The following is a 14,002-nucleotide window of genomic DNA, read 5'->3' as shown; positions in this document are numbered from 1 at the left end:
GGCTCTCTTTAGTTAGGTCATTTTGTTCTTTTTCATTTTAGTTAACTACGTTTTAATTACATTATACTTTCTCTTCGAGTTTCGCTCCTTTAATCTCTACCATGCAGATAACCGCCACTGATCAATAAACTGCCATCAAGTTTAGAACGATTTAAAAAGCCTGGAGATGCTGCAGCCATTGATTCTTTTGTAAAAGTCACATGCAACAACAGGTTTTTTTTTCAAACAAGTAACAGAGTAACAGAGTGAGTTTGTTCACAACGAATTAAAAGAAAAAGAGTTGAGACTGTGAAGGCAGAGCCATAAATACCGTAAAATTCCGAAAATAAGCCCCTCCGTGTATAAGCCCCTCCAAATATAAACTCCTCAAAGCGGTAACGCAAAAAACCCTCCGTTAAATCGCCCCTCCAAATATAGGCCCCCGGAGAGCTTGTACTTGGAAAATTGCCCTCAAATACAAAGTGAAAGAAAGCAAAAACGGTAAATTTACATCCAACTGCTGAGGCTAGCCCAATCGATTTGGATACACAAATTTCCCTCCGTAGGTAAGCCCTCCAAATATAATCCCCTCGAAAAAGGCCCTTGAAAAATAAAAGCCCCGGGGCTTATTTTCGGAATTTTACGGAGTATAAACGGCTTTCTCAATGCGCGCAAAATCCACAACTTTTGAAGAGGAATATTGAAGGGACACTATGAAGTCAGATTTTGGTCCAAAAACCAAGTTTCTTTCTCTTAGCTTCCCACTTTTGAAATATCAACTGACAATGTGTCTTGACTTCTAAAATGACCTTAGCTCCATGAGTAGGGCCTAATCAGAAAATGTGAGTAGAAGGTGACCATGATGACATTTTACCCTATTTTATAGACTTAGAAATGCAACGTCAACGAAATAGTTTTTCTCTTTTGATGTTGTGTTCTGTTGGTGGCTTTGCCAGTCGGCGCTCGATGTGGTAAGTCTTAACTAAGTAGATTACTGAATTATTTAACGAAGTTATAAGGAGACAAAATAGTACTTTTTTTATCGGATCAACATAATACAACCAATTTGCTATCACTACCTGAACATCCGAATAAACTAAGGAAGTTTTTGCTATGCCAATGGTTAGACTTAGTCCACGCGATTGTTTCTGCAATGTATTTCTGAATGTCCGCATGATAGTGAATGGAGGTTAGTAAAGGAACACAACTTTAAATAACGACAATGTAAAATTTTAGGACGGGTCTCTTTCTTTAGTTTATGAAACCATCGATTGCTTCAATGCACCTCCAATCAGGCCATCCAAACATTGGAAGGAAAAGATTATATTCTCGATGGATCTTATGGTGCTTGCAAGAACCCCATTGCAAAGTGCGCTGTGGCTGCCTTGTGAAAAGGATGCAAGATGTTTGCGGTTCAAAATGGAGGATGGTGCGCATCCAGAGATACAGCGTACCAGACCTTTGACAAATACGGAAGATCTGCAACCTGTGGGTCTGAAGGCGAGGGCGGACCATGGGCCAATCAGGTATACTATATCACAGGTGAGTGTTAATGGCATCTGTTTGGCAACTATAAATGCGAGGACAAACAAACTATTGGAGCGAACTGTACTCTTTGTGATAGTCTCCAGGTATGGTGAGTCGTTGCTGGCGGACATCTTGGGCATGCTTTTGTGAATTTCGAGTAAAGCTAATTGGCCTTCAGTCGAAAACAGTCTGCAATCAATTACAAGTTGCATGATAATTCAGGTAATTTAGGTCGCCATGCGATGATCATGATCATGATCATGATCGTGCTATGCCAGTGCCACAGCAAACCAGACCTTTAACAAGTACGGCAGATCTGCAGCCTGTGGGTCTGAAGGCGATGGCAGACCATGGGCCAATAAAGTTCACGTCATCAAAGGTAAAATGTCGATGAAATGTCTATTAAATTCTCAACCAAATAAAATGAAGTGTTTATTGCAGACAAAAGGCCTAATGAACCGGTGCGAAGGACAAGCGTGTTCTTCATCTTCATAAAACACTAAATTTGCATCGTCGTGTTCGTTGTGACCTGTCTTCGACAGAGGACAAATTTGTAGTGAAACCGTAAATAAGAAATAGGATAGCAAGTTTGTTAGTGACAATGGGCCAATCAGGTTTATGCCATCAAAGGTAAAATGTCAATGAAATGTCTATTAAATGCGCAAAAATTAAAAACGAAGTGTTTTATTGTGGACAAAAGGCCTAATGAACTAGAGCGAAGGACTAGCGTGTACTTTATCTTTGAAAAACATCTGGGGGGAGTACTAAAAAAGTTTAATACTGGGAGGTTTCGCTCCCCTTACCCTTTTATATACCATTTTGGCAGAAAAGATACCCGTTTCGTATACCTTCCATTGGAAAATAATGAAAGGCCCTTTTAAATACCTAAATGACAGATTTCCCTACCCTTTCATATCCTTTGACTCGTGAAATCCCTGCCCTTTCATAGACCTGAAACGTAGCCTGCGTAACAGGGCTGAATAACGTCTACGTATGTGCAAGCTGTCATGACAACAGTGATCAAATTTCGGCGCGAAGGTGATATGTTGTTCTTTCGTCTTGTTGAACGTAGGAAAGTGAAAGAAAGGAAGATTCCGTTCGTTTTGGACTCAAAAGGGAATGCTTTTTTTCTCCACTTTCACAAGTAATATTTTGAAGACTTCATGATCTGCATCGAAGATTTTCTTCCAGGAAATGCTGGTGAATATGACCTTTCTTTCAACGCATTTTATGTTTCTTTGACGCAAAATTGATTTCAACCGCCACGAAGCGAAGCCAAAGAAGCTACCCAGCTATTATCTACTTGGTTTTCGATCCTCTGCTTGGCTTGAGCGAAATGATGTTTGGGGACACTGATGGTGATATGAACTGTATTTAAAAAAGTACTGAAAAAGGTGAGTATATTATTATTTAAATTAATTTATGCAAACAAAAAACCCACTGTTTGTGTGGTCAGCGTATACTTTTGAACACATTGCTGTCGTATAGAATAACGAATTACAGTAAATTTCACTGTCCTTTGGCCGGCTTCTTGTACACTTCTGAGCCAGTTCTTCAAATCGTTTCACATAGGCTTCCTTTTAAAAGCAAGCAGTAATTGACGAGCCGTTGCGATCGAAAAAAGCTCGAAAAGTCAACTTCAAAGTGCTTGTTTACATAAGTTTACAGTTTTATGAAATGTACCAGATTGTACATACAGTAATTATCCTGGTTAAAACACTTAACGACTTTTACATGTAAAAGCTTAACATTTAACTCGGTTTGCGAAAAGGAATTTAGATTATGAAGTGTACCATCACCTTCATCAACAATTTGCCGAAGTTTAGTAAATATGTACTGTTAAAAACAAACGTTATCGACCAAACGAACGTTTATGACCAAATGTGTCACTACGTGTGACACAAGTCACATTCCTTTAGAAAATCCTCTCACAGATGTTATATTTATTAACTCAAGATGGTCAGTTTTCATCTTATTTGTTTTCTCTTTAACTAAATGTGTGGATGTATATCTACCATTGAGGAGGCCATGTGTGCCACCTTGGTCTTTTGCAGGTCAGTTGGAACTTTCTTTTGTGGATGTTGTGGTAATCATCAAGAAAGTTGATTATCAAGCAGTCAAGCTGAAAAATGCATGAATTCACAGTTTTATTACTGATCTTAAATGGTGTCCTGTATTTAACTACACATCTACAGTCACTGTATGAATCTACTTGCATTAATAATAATAATGATAATAATAATGATAATAATAATAATAATAATAATAATAATAATAATAATTATTATTATTATTATTATTATTATTATTATTAATTATAGATATGTTTAAGGGAATTATGTTACAACTATCTGGTGTTGGTTCAATTACATTTTATTTATTTATTTATTAAGTATGAATACATAAAAGGTAGAATCAACAATAGGACCCCCTACGAGGTTAACAATCAGCCCGCCTCCACGTAAAACATTAAGAACCCATCCCTCCCTGACTAAGAAAATCCCTCAAAAGACACACAAAAACATATATTTCATTCTTCCAGATAAACAAAACAAAACAAAAAACGATTGCTAGCATTGACAACTTGTGGAGATATTTGTCTTATGACACTTAGGACATTAAGAACATTAAGAACTTCTTGTAATTATTTGGGGCATTGCTCAGAGTGTGCCGGTTTTAGTAACGCCTTTCTTCAGGTTTTGTACTTTTCTAGGGTTGACTGAAAAGCCAAGGACTGGTCCAGGAGACAATCCCTCTAAGGATAGTCCAGTAAATGACGAGTACAAACCACTGTCCTTTTGAAGTTGGCATGTCTTCTTTGACCTGTACAAATAAGTTCATTTCATCTATTTTACAGCAGTTTTTCATCACACTGTCATAATTTTTATTATGCAGATTCATTACATTAAGTTGTGGTTTTACAACTCTAAGATATGTACTTTGTACTTCACGGGTTTTCTTCAGTTCCCTAAATAACATAAATTTACAACTACAAACCTAAATTATGAAAGAATGTAAATCAGTGACACTGTTCTTCGCCTTTGTAGGGCTTCCCTGTCTGGTGATATTCTGCTGTCATTTCTTGTAATTGGTCTTAAAATACGATCAAACAGCCCAGGAGCATTCTCCTCGCAAAATTCCCTCATCATAGCTGGATCATACAGTGGTGCTTCAGGTTTGCTGTCATAGTATTTGAACACAGCAGGCTGGCATTGAGTGACCAGCTGGTCAAAGGAGATGTCTGCAAAACAAACAAAGGTAATAGTTATTTTGTTTACAAAATATTCTTAAATATCACCTCAAATATATCAAAATCATGCTATTTAATTTGAGCTCTAGAAACAAAATTGTTGCAAGTTAGGAGGGAACATATTCAGACTGCCAAAAAATATGTTGGAGAATAGAATTTACATAAATTTTTATATTTCTGTGCCTTTCTTTAGTTTAAGTCATGTGCTGTTTCCCTTTACAGCTTAGTATGAGCCTGGCCATTTTGTAAAGCAAAATGCATCAATTCTATACAAAAATTGTGCTTGGTAGTGTACCTGAAGCTGAACGCGTGTACTTTCCTTGTTTTCCAGGGCTGTCTCAAGTTGATTGGAATTCTTTGAAGAAGTGTTCTACGACGATACACACCAAGACAATTATTCCTGTGCTTTTTCTGATTGTTACACTGTTTGATATGAATAAAAATTGTGCTGTTCTTGTTGAGGTGGAGTTGGTGCTCTTAGCCAAGCAATATTATTAACTGGTTCTAAAAATATTTTTGTCCTGACCTTTGAAGTCATGAGGTAAAAAAATTAATAATTCAATTTTATATAGCGCTAATTGTATAAAATATTCATAAGCACTTTACATTTTAAAATATAAAATTATAAAAAGTGGCATAACAATAAAAAAGGTAGTAAAAATAATAAAAAACGCAGTACGAAGGTTTTGTTTTATGTAACACCAAATAAATAAATAAATAAATTAAATGTGTTTTTTTTTTAAATTTTTAATTAATTTATTTATTACATATATATTTTATGTAATAATTTTCATATCCCCTTAGTATATAAGACTTAATTTTCTGGATAAAAATAAAATGAGGAAGAGAATAAACATTTGTACACTGATCTTTGGTGGAATGTAATCAGACTGCTTTGATAAGGCATTGTCTGCTATTGTAGCGCCTTTATTTCACCAGCGTATCCCTGGCCGATATTTGTGGGTGTTAGCTCCTAACCTATCAAATAGATGGTAAAATCTCTTCGGGATGCTTCTTTTAGACAGCCGCGTGGAGTGTTCAAAAAATGGAGAGGAAAAATACTCGTTTGCTTCACGGCTTGCTCTCATCCAGTGCCGAGTACAGGCCCAACAATTTAAATCTCCGTTTACAAATCGGGTAATGGCATCGTCAAACCGCCTCAGGAGACCTTGGCATTCTTCCCCAGTTCTTGTTTGCTTTACAAATCAACAAATCCGGTCCGTGGGCTTTCCATAACACCCCAGCAACAACAAAGTAAACGTAACCCATATCAACCCCACGTAACTCATCTCTTCGATGGACAATCGATAAAGTTCTCGCAAAAAAACTATCGGGTTTCCGCACTTTTTTCACCTTTTGTACATACTTTAAACCCTTTTGTACAAAACGGTGTGGAAAGACCTATTTTTGACGGACCTCTTCTGAAAACGTCAAGCTCCCGTTTTCAGTTAAACGCTCCTTTTTTACAAAAGACCGGGGTCTACACGAGAATTTTCGAAAACGCCGCCATTTTCATAACAATTGTTGTGGTACTTAGGCCGCACGCAATCGATCGCGCCATGACAGCTAGCACATGCGCAGACGTTATTCAGCCCTGTTAGCCTGCGTAACAAGCGTTCCTGTTCGTCAGAAGAGCTCCGAAACGATTTCTGGAAACTGGCCGCGCGAAAGTTGGGGCAAGAGACTGAGGGAACGCTTGCAAGAAGACCCCCTATTTTTGAAAAATCCGTTCGCCTTCGAGCGGGGGCTTCTGATTGGTGCGGCACAGTCGCAATGATTGACAGGTGACAAATTTTCGACCAAAATGTTTCTTGTTAGTTCTAGCGTGACCAAGACAAAGGCGGAAGATGTGGAAGGTTTTAAATCGTGTGTTGAAGTTGACCGAATCGGTTCTCAGTTTTACATTGAAAAGGGAACAAGAACTGTCTATTCGCCATCTCTTTAACTCTATAGATGTAATGGCTGTTTTGCCAACAGAATTCGGAAAAATCTTAATTCTTCAGATGTTTGTCATCATGTGCGGAGTTCGAAATTTAAAAAAAAAATACGCCGAACAGACTTCTCGAGTATCATCGTGATTTTTCCATTTCCCGGTGTAGCAAATTGAACCCAATCGAACTAAATCTCAATCGAACTTAATCGAACACAATCGAACCCAATCCGTGGATTGAGTTCGATTGAGTTCGGCAATCGAACCAAATCGTACTCACACACAAAAAAAAATTATGGGCAATCGAACCCAATCGAACGTTCGATTCCCGAACTCTTGATTAAAAAAAAAAAAAACTGGTGTTCGAGTTTCTGAAATCAATAACAGGTTTTTGAAGGCTCGAGTTGCTTCAGTATAAACGTGTGTATTTTGTAAAAATACATCTCGGAGAAATGGCTTCAGATGCTATGTGGGTTGTACACGTTAAATGCGTTGTTAAAGGCTATCAAGAGTGCCGATTTGATGTGAAGGAGGGAGAAGAATTGAAAGTATCAAAGAAAATAGGAGAGAAAGGCCGTGCTTTTGGCGATGAAAATGAGAGCGGACAATTGGGTCACCTTCAACGTAATTGGTATTTCAACGTAATTGGTATTTGAAGAAGTTGTAAGTAGAATTCACCAGTTCAAGAAATTTACCTCTAGAAATCTTGTGCTACCCTTGGGGAAAACAGAGAATGCAAAACTAATACATAATTTTCGCCTTTAGTAGAATCTATGGAGCACCATTCGATGAAAAGGCCACTGGAAGAAAGGAGGGGGATCAATGTCCCAGTTATCCTGAAGTTTACAACTCGCCGAACCGAAGCAGTAAATGTAAAAGAACGCGTGGGGCAGACTGGCATAAATGTGAGAATTTTTAGCGAACATGGAAAACGTTTCGCTAAGGTGGCAACAAGCTCAGGGAAACATGCACACCCGAGCGCCACGGATACCCGCGGAGATAACACAGATGCCTCAAGAGAAGATGATTTACTGGACGTACTAAACTGCAGCTGTAGTTTGCATTGTTGTCACTCAAATTAGACTGATCACAATTGTAATAAGGCCTTTTAATATTGCTATACTTTTATCCACTGTTGTTGGTTTAAAAGTATTTTGGGAAAGCAACCGACCCCAGGAACATAACCGGGAGAATAACCAAACTTTTCACACTTACGGCATGTAATTAAATTCCACGAATTCCCCAACCTTGAACACACAGGAAATGTCGTAATGTATACATTTTTAATTAACAATGATTTAGACAAACATATACCGGCAAAAACTAGCGATAAAAGGACTGTTTAAAAGTTTGGACTGGACTGAAGTAAGCGTTTCGTTCGCTTGCAAAAGATACTTTATATTTACGAGGATGAATTGATAAAATGACTCCGAACTATCAGAATCCATATGTTTCAGGATCAAGGAAGTAAACTGTATTCGTCAAATTGTTCTCTGCTTACCTTGCCTAATGTAAGCTTGAGTCCCATGTCATGGATTGAGACAAGATGATAATTACGCAGCTCTCCTTTTAAATCTTCTCTTATTGTGAGAAGAAAGCGGCTCCTTTGTACAGTCATGTAATTTTTTAAAGCACTTTTACTTGCTATTTCAGCTACGATTTCGTGACGATTTGACCAAAAACGTAGTGTGGAACATTAAACTAGCGAGGACGTTTTCCTGTAATTTCCAGGAGATTTAGTTCGATTCATTTCGTCGACCACTCTTCACCTAGATATCCAGCAAGTCGCACTGAAATCGTCACTAGTTTTAAACTAAAACCTCTTAAATAGTTTCATGGTCAGCTTTTGTGAAGTTTTGCATTTAACGGCCTTACAACCTATCGAACTCTGTACGAGTTATGTTCCTAAATTTCGTGTTTTACGAGCGCAAGGGTTGCTTACACGCTCTGAAAATTGGCTGTTTGTTTTGACAGCTTCTTTCTAACCGCTCTGCAAATATCAGCTAGAATTTGTCCTTAAGTTTCTTTTGTTTTCGATGGTTTAAATAAATTCTCTGAAGAAACATAACCAGTCGTACCCGGCTGAGACGCTTTAAAATCACACTGTTAAATTCTGCATTGATCGCTTGGGTGTTTCGGTTCCTCGGTGCCTCGGTTTGTTTTGACGGAAGTCAACTTGTTAACATGTGTTAACATGGTTATCTGTTATTGGCTAATTTGTTAATAAGACGTCAATCAGCGTGTGCCAAGTCAACCAGTAAAAGGTGGGCGTTTTTCAAAAATAGGGTGTCTTCTTGCAAGCGTTCCCTCAGTCTCTTGCCCCAACTTTCGCGCAGCCAGTTTCCGGAAAACCGTTTCGAAGCCCTTCGGTCCAGCAGGAACGCTCGCTACGCAGGCTACCTGAAGGGCTCCCCCGGAGCTGAAAAGGTTAAGAATACAATCGTGAAGATCATTCTGTTCTGATTCGACAAGAGCTGTAAAATTATAATTTCCAAGTTGTGCTAAGTGGTGTCTCAACAAAGTTACTAGAGTAAATACGGGCACGCGACAAAAACGGGCCGAAAACAACATATAAGTGACCGAAAAGTACTTTTATACTCTTAATACCAGCGACGTGCAAGATTTAAGAAAACAGGTAACAAATTATAGTCCAAAAAGCAGTACTCAAGCTGGATTAAAAGTCTTTCATAGCTGTACGGAAATTTGTAAGTCCTTCCTTTAGAATCGATCTAGCAATTGCTGTTGAATTTATAGTAAAAAATCACTTTATCTTCTCTCACAATTCCTAATTAATAGTTACGCGTCCTATCAAGTTGAGAACGTTTACCTTGGATAGTTATAGCGGTTACTATGCATAAGTGGATTTATGTTGAATAACAATGACAAAACTTGAATACCTTTCATGAACAGACAAATTTGTTTGGCTTTTTTCGCTGATATTGCCGTCGTAGATCTTGTGCCATAGTCTCCTAAATCGTAGAGGAATATAATTAATCTTTTGAGTGACTTTCCATCACCGCAGATTTTGAAACCATCGGCTGCTTCAAAGACACCTGCAATCGAGCCATTCAAAAAGTGGAAGGAAGAGATTCTATTCTCGATGGATCGTTATGGCACTCGAAAGAACCCCATTGCAAAATGGGCCGTGGCTGCAATGCGAAAAGGATCCAAGATGTTTGCAGTTCAGGATGGACGATGGTACACAGCCAGTGCTACAGTGTATCAGACCTTTGACAAGTACGGCAGATCTGCAACCTGTGGGTTTGACGGTGAAGGCGAACGATGGACAAACCACGTGTACCTAACTAGCAGCTAATCAGTGGTGTTATGCAACAACACATGTAACTGATTGCCAAAGAATTAAAAACCTCTTCTGCGAACGGGTTGTTTTTAACATCTTTTTTTGCTTTCGCTGCTATGGGACTAGCTAACGTTTCCTCACAATTGAACTTTTTTAGTTCATTGTCACTGACGAATCATTTATGGTGTGGATCATGACAATTCTCTTTTTCCTGCTGAGTTAAAGTACTTTTGATTTGTGGGTATTAGGACTGCCATGATTTTTTGTTTCTATTTTACCTTTAAATTGACGAGGCCGCTAAAGAAAGGCAAATCCAATCGATTTCAGCCTAAACCTTATGTTGGCCAATTTCTCTTTGAGCCCTTTTGTCATCTTATGAGAAATGGTTTCCTTAAAATGGGGAAGACATCTCATGTCCAGAATTCACTTGCACCTTCCCATAAGGCAATCCGCTTTGGCGGGGTTATTTACATAAAAAACAACCGAAGTTACTTACTCTTGGGGCTGATTTTTTATTTGTCAGTCCCTTGATGTCTTATTCACTTATCCATTCCACCATAATGGGATTTCTCTGGGATTTTTTAATCTCTTCTCTTGCAGCTAGGAGTTCCTGTAGTGAGTGTAGTTTTCACTGCCCAAATTTCATAAAAATGAAAGATGGATATCAGTGGAGAGATGGTGACAACTCTTGTTTAGCGAGCAAAATGTTCATTGCAGAAGGAGACCGACATGCAGTACTGCGTGAATAAAGAACTAAAATATAAAGGTCAGTCAAGCTTTTCCGCACTCGGATAAAAACACGAAACTGTGATGGTCCATTTCTCGAAAGTCCCGATAACTTTTGGAGTTCGAAAAGCAATTTGTGAAACTGCCATCCGCCTGTTTTAAAGAGCTCGTCTTTTAGTATGTTTTTAAGATAGCTAAAATTCAAATATTTGACCTTCTTAAGGTTCAAAGGGAATGGTGATACCGATAAAGTCTCGGGACTTTCGAGATACGGGTCCCCGAACTCGAATGAGAATGGAACAATGACCCCTAATAAAGTCAGTAAAGTCACTGCTTACGAGCCAGAAGGCTCATTAGGGAGGCGATTATCTCTGGTTTCCGTAGTATGAAGCGACTAGGAGTATTTATACTCCCCCTGGATGGGATGCTAGTCCATCGTAGGGTTACCCCCAGCATTTCGCCGGTACCCATTTAAACACCTGGGTGGAGAGAGGCACCGTAAGAGTAAAGTGTCTTGCCCAAGAACACAGCACAATTTCCCCAGTCAGGACCTGTCACGTAATTATTATTATTATTTTTTTTTAGTCACCAGTTTGTAGATAGTTTTAGCCACTCGTCTTGTTCGTTAGTGTGAGTGTTAACTATCTATTGTACGATTCCCTAGTGTATTATTTATTATCTGATTTAGTGTTATAGAACTTCTTTTAAGTGTTGTAATAGACCCTTTGCATAAATGGCAATGTACATCCTAAGCCTCACATTCATATGAAAAATCCTTTGTCTAGAAACATAAGTACGAAGCTAAGGATGTACAAAGTATTGTTATTCAAATTTAGGCGCCATATAAGCAAAGGGTCTATGTAGTCATCTAAAAAAACCATGTTTTGTCGTAATTTGAATAAATTAGTACAACTATATATGGATGTAAAAAGTCGTGGGCGTGGGTTGGTTGTTGAAGTGGTGCAAGGTTTGTTGACAAGAGTGAAAGCCAATTTTAGAAGAAAGTGGAGGGCAGAAACGCTCAATCAGTCAATGCTGAAAGTCTATAGCAGACCCCAACCGTACATCTAGACAAAACCCCTTTCTCTACGGTGGAGGAACGAGCGAGGAGAATATTACTGTACAACTCTTTAGTGAAAAGGAAAATGGAAAAGCTGAGCGCTGGAGTTGACAAAAGAGGAACAGGAAAAATAAAGTCTGAGAAAGATGGAAGGCGCCGGAGAGCAGAAGCAGAAGCGGACCGAGAAGCAGTTGGTTTAAAGCTGCATTGCTGGCTGAGGTTTGTTGGTTTGTGGGTTAGTCGGTTTGTTGGTTTGTTGGTTAGTAGCGTTTTTGATTGAAAGCGAAAAATTGAACTGAACTGTTTAATATTGCAAATACTCAAAGTAAAGTATTTAGTTTATTTTACTTAGTGTTGTCATTTAAATATATATAAAGCATAAAGAAAATCTAAGTACGATTAGTTAATTTAGAGATAGTCACTGTACTAACTGTTATACTTGTTGTTAACTTATATCTTTTATCAAAAGTCGTACGCGTTTTCTTAAAATTCATACTGTGTCGCGGGTTTGTGCGAAGGGGTGTGAAGTGCGTTGTCTTACACTTAGTTTTATCCTGTTCGCTCCTCGCAATCTTGCGAGACCCAGGGGATCGCGAACCGTCACAGGACCCCAACCCGGACCACTCGATTCGGAGTCGTGCGCACTAACCATGAGGCCACCGCGCCTCCCACAATGACCCCTAATGGTTGTTTCAAAAATGCGGAACGTCAGGGCCCGGTTGTTCGAAAGCCGATTAACTTAATCCAGGATTAGTGTAAACTTTTGTTTCATTTTTTTTAACTTTTTGGTAAAAGTTTCTTTTGTTCATTTTTGTTTTTCAAGATTAACTTCTTCAGCGTTAAACAGCATTTGGGAGTAGAGAAATAAACTCCTTGGTTAATTTTTAATCTGGGATTAGCGTTAATAGGATTTTGAACAACCGGGCCCAGGTCAAAATCACGAGGTAAATCAAACTTCCAGAATTAAATTCCGAAAATTTTCTGATCCATGCCAGAAGGAGGATGACTTCATGGTCATAGCTCTATGCCCAAGTTTCCCGAGGATTGCCTTGAACATGGTGTACATACAGACATACAAACTTTATTTTACCTCGGATTTCCAAGAGAGGAAAACTATTACATACACATTGTAAATGTATGTCCTACATTACTAAGTTAAATGATCGGTCAAGTATGATGATTATCAGGTCTTTCGAATCTTGTTGGGAACACTAAAAACAGTTCAACATACTCTTCCAAACATTATCGCTGCAGTGGACAAGAACATGTTCGTTTATCAGCCATGCATAGGCCGAACATGGGATAAACTGAATGACCAGCATTACTATTTATTAATTTTTAACGATATTTCCCGGCGTTTGATTGGTTTATATTCTTTTAGGCGTAAATGGTATCGTTACTTTTCCCCTGAAAACTAAAAACTTGCTTCGTAATGTGAGAAAGAAATCAATGATGCGATAAATAATTCTCCTTGGCTTTTTAAAGAGATCTGAGAGAGTTTTGAATGAGCAATAAAATTTCTGTCGAATTCGGCTTTACGTATGATTTTAAGAACAACGATCTTAAAATTTTCTGAAGCTGTTGGCTCAAGTCCTCGATCGAACTAAAAAGTTTGCATAATGGCTGCCACGCGTTTTTCGCAACTTTGGGTGTACTTGTGATGACTAAATGGTTGGATTTTAACGAAGAAAAGGTACTCTGGCCACAAAGAATATCTAGCTAATTTATTGGCAAGACTCCGGCGACAAATGATGATTTTCATCGTGTTGGAGCCGTTTGGCAATGCTTCGTACGAGCGAGGAGGAATAAGTCTATTGATAATACAAATGTGGTTCTTCAGTGTTTTTCCACTTATTGCTATTACTGGGAGGAGATATTGAAGTAAACCCTGGTCAATGGAAATTTCCTTGTAGTATATGTTCGAAGCCTGTTAAGTGAAACCAAATGGGGATTTCGTGCGACGAGTGCGAGCAATGGTTTCACGTGAGGTCTGATTGTTGCGATTTATCGCACGAGATGTACGAGATCCTAGCAAACTCGTCCTGCTCCTGGATTTGCCCTCTCTGCGGATTGCCTAATTTCTCAGACTCTTTCTTCGATAATTCATTGCATTCCTTGTACTCGTCAAATAGTTTTGACCCACTGAATGGCTGCGACGCCGAAGTTCCTCCACCACAAGCAAATTGTAAACAAACGTCGACAACGGCGTCGCGCCATTTTAAACCAAAC

General features: G+C 38.6%; 1 pseudogene; it reads left to right on the top strand.

The window, feature by feature from the left end:
- Positions 1–1,162: 1,162 nt before the first annotated feature.
- Positions 1,163–14,002, top strand: part of LOC137971185 (uncharacterized) — a 225,030-nt pseudogene continuing 212,190 nt past the window's right edge.

This window comes from Montipora foliosa, chromosome 1 (genome assembly GCF_036669935.1).
Source record: "Montipora foliosa isolate CH-2021 chromosome 1, ASM3666993v2, whole genome shotgun sequence".
Lineage (NCBI taxonomy): Eukaryota > Metazoa > Cnidaria > Anthozoa > Scleractinia > Acroporidae > Montipora > Montipora foliosa.
Note: the sequence above shows the minus strand (reverse complement) of the source record. Positions and strands in the feature narration are given on the sequence as shown.